This window comes from Gossypium hirsutum, chromosome D11 (genome assembly GCF_007990345.1).
Source record: "Gossypium hirsutum isolate 1008001.06 chromosome D11, Gossypium_hirsutum_v2.1, whole genome shotgun sequence".
In the NCBI taxonomy this organism is placed as follows: domain Eukaryota; kingdom Viridiplantae; phylum Streptophyta; class Magnoliopsida; order Malvales; family Malvaceae; genus Gossypium; species Gossypium hirsutum.
Window position 1 is genome coordinate 40,529,719 of NC_053447.1, and position 3,359 is coordinate 40,533,077.

At 36.0% G+C, this 3,359-nt stretch overlaps 1 non-coding gene across 1 annotated transcript; it reads right to left on the reverse strand.

The window, feature by feature from the left end:
- Positions 1 to 1,012: 1,012 nt before the first annotated feature.
- LOC121223893 (small nucleolar RNA R71) lies at positions 1,013 to 1,118 on the reverse strand. Its single transcript, XR_005921359.1, has one exon. It is a non-coding gene; the product is annotated as a small nucleolar RNA R71 (small nucleolar RNA).
- Between the last annotated feature and the right edge of the window lie 2,241 nt (positions 1,119 to 3,359).

Consider the following 3,359-nt stretch of genomic DNA (forward strand, 5'->3'; position numbering starts at 1 on the left):
TCTGAATTGATTTTAAACCAAGCTCAAACGAGCTGAATTAAGCTCATGTGAGCTAAAATAAAATTCGGTGAGCTGAACCAAGCTAAATGGAGCTTGAGGAGCTGAATTCAAGCTGAAATCAAGGGCGTCCTTGGCCAGGGTCGTATCATTTAGTACTCACCTATTTCGTTGTAAAATCTATATTACAACTCTACCTATATACTTGCGGATGCCACCTAGTAATTCTTCATTCTATTGCAGTATTCACACTCTGGGCATTAGTACATCTGGAGGCGATCAAGCTGTTGGTGTCGTTGCCGGGGAGCAAACATCATTAGATTGATTTTAATTTTCACAATCCAAAAGAATAATTAGGAAATTTCCTAGCTATAGATACAATTTTATTTTGTTTTAATATTACTAATATTTTGTTTCGGGGTTTGCTGTATGACTCGAAGTAGTGACACGCCTATTGTAGCAGCCATAGATCCAATAATTTGAAGGAATCGCAAACAGCAGCAGCAATAGCAAATGCAAGATCCACCACCACCAGTTGCAATTAGTGTACCACATGACAATCCATTGTTCTGCGGTGTTAACAACAACACCCTAGGAGACCCACCAACACCATAATTACCCTCAAACATGCATATGGCTTGGAATGAAAGAACTTTACGGGACTATGCCCTACCAAGTTTAGATATGGTTCAGGAAAGTATACCAAGACTGCCAATAACAACTAATAATTTTGAAATCAAACCGACAATGATACAAATGATCCAAAATAATCTATTGTTTAGGGGCACTATGACAGAGGATCCTAATCAACATCTGAAACAGTTTCATCAACTTTATGATACTTTTAAGTATAACAGGGTAACAGATAACACTATTCATCTTTGGTTATTCCCCTTTTCTCTGATTTATAACACCTTTTCTTGGTTAGACTCGCAGGCTCTAGGATCCATCACGACTTGGAATGAACTTGCTGGAAAATTCTTACAGAAGTTTTTCCCGATTAGTAAAGCAGTCCAATTAAGAAGAGAGATTGTTGTCTTTAGACAGATGGAAGGAGAAAGCTTCTATGAGGCATGGGAACACTTCAAAATGTTGATTCAAAAATGCTCGCACAACAGATTTATTAACTGGATGAGATTGCAAATATTTTTATAATGGGTTGGATGCAAACCCAAGATCTAGATTAGACAGAGTAGTCGGAGGATCCCTTTTGAATAGGACTTACGTGGATGTGTATGAAATTATTGAAATATGGAATTAAACTCCTGTCAGTGGCCAACTAAACGATTCACATATGGCTAGAAACCCACTACGATCAAAGCTATTCAATAGGATGATAAATACTAGCAACTAGTGGATAGACTCAACTGTATTAAAACTGCTTCTACACCATCTACTCATTGAGGAGACAAGCCAGTCTTCCATTATATCAATAATCCTGCTGAGGATATAAATTACATTGGGAATAGGGGTGGAATCCCTTATTCAAACATATACAATCCTGGCTGGAGATCACTAAAAATTGAGATGGGAAGGAAACCAAGAATGATGTAACAATTTAAGTCAAGTTAAAAATACTAATTACCAACCTCCTTACTTGTAGAAACCCCAGGATAGAGAGTGACCATATGTTATATGGTCAACATCATGATAGAATTGAGGGAGAGATGCAGTCAATGAGAATAGATGTCAAGCAAGTGCAATCTGAGTGCATTAACTAACAAGAACTTTGACTAAGCTCGAGGATCAAATGAGCCAATTAGTGAGCATGATGGGCAATATCAAAAGAAAAATTGGCTTAGGCATTCCCAGTAACACAGAAGATAATCAACAGAGGGAAGGCAAAGAGCATGTGAAAATTGTAGAACTTTGATTGAGCAAGTACTAAGTTGCCTAGAAATACCTATCCTAGGGGTAACTATGGATAATATTGTTGTACCTCAAGGCAATTCCATAAAAGTGGAAAATGGGCTTGAACCAGATGAGGAGAATGCACCAGTGAATAAGATGGGAAAATAGACACCTATAATAAAAGTCATAATCGAAATATTTTTTGTCAAAATCGAAGTTTTCGTCAGTCCACATATAATAAAAGTCATCTATGACTTTGTGCTACTAATTATTTGATTGACGGTGTCTAGGATTCCTAAAAAGAAATGTTAGAAATGTTAATTGAAAAAATATATTGAAAGTCGTAAATATAACATACAAATTTCCTAATTATTCTTTTAAAATACAAAAATGATTCTAGTAACATTGCCTCCCCGGCAACGTCGCCAACAAATTGACCGCTTCTGGACTTACTAACGTCCAGAGTGTGAATACTGCAATAAAATATAAAATGACAAGGTTGTATCCACAAGTATACAGGTCAACTTGTAATATGGTTTTACAATGAATTAAGTGAGTACTCCGAGGATCATACCTAAGGGAGGCGAGCACTAGATCAATTCTAACCTAAACACTAAAAGATCTAACTAGTACTTAAAATAAATTATAATACGAGAACATAAAATGAAGGTTTTTAGAGTTTTTAGAACAATAAAGTAAAATAACATAAAATAAATAAATTTAAGAGATAGAAGGGTAGAGTAAATCAAATCTCGATTATGGGTGATTAGCTCACTTCGGTAATCCCTATCAATTGTTGCTATTAGTTTCTCATCATTCAATTAGTTGCTACCCTAGCAGGATCCTCTGATCTTCCACTAACATAACAAGTCAACAAGAACTACTTATCTTCTGACTTCACAGTTAAGACTAGCTTGAGGTGAAGGTGTTCATGAATGGGCAATGCCAATTTTGGGTTAATTCCCACCTTGATGACTTCCTGGGGTTGTCACGCCCAGGGTTTGTTTCATGTTCTTCTGTTCCCAAATAGCTAATCCATTGAATAACCCTATAAAATTGTTAACAGATCATACCTCTAATCGTTAATCCCCCACAGAGGGATTAGTTTTTCATGGTTTTCATAGACAATATGAAATCGATATGAAGAGAAAACATACTAATTAAATAGGCAATATAAAGTAAATGAAAGAGCCTGATTGTATTGAAATTAGGCACGAACCCACAGAGTTTGATTGCTTCCACAATTTAGATCTCTTAAAATCACCAAGAACAAATAAACGAAATCTAAAACCTACGATTGAAAGAAAACTAAACTAAATTTTATAGAGAGAAGGCTAAAGGAATGATGTCTATAACATGTGCCAAAGGAGCCTATTTATATCCTTCAAGTTGTCATCATCCTGAACCTTAGGTTAGCTAACGTTCCCGAGCTTTAAGTTTGATTTTGTGGACCAAAATGCCCTTACTTCGTGTTTATTTTCTAACCTAGAGTTGATGTCGTGACACACTAG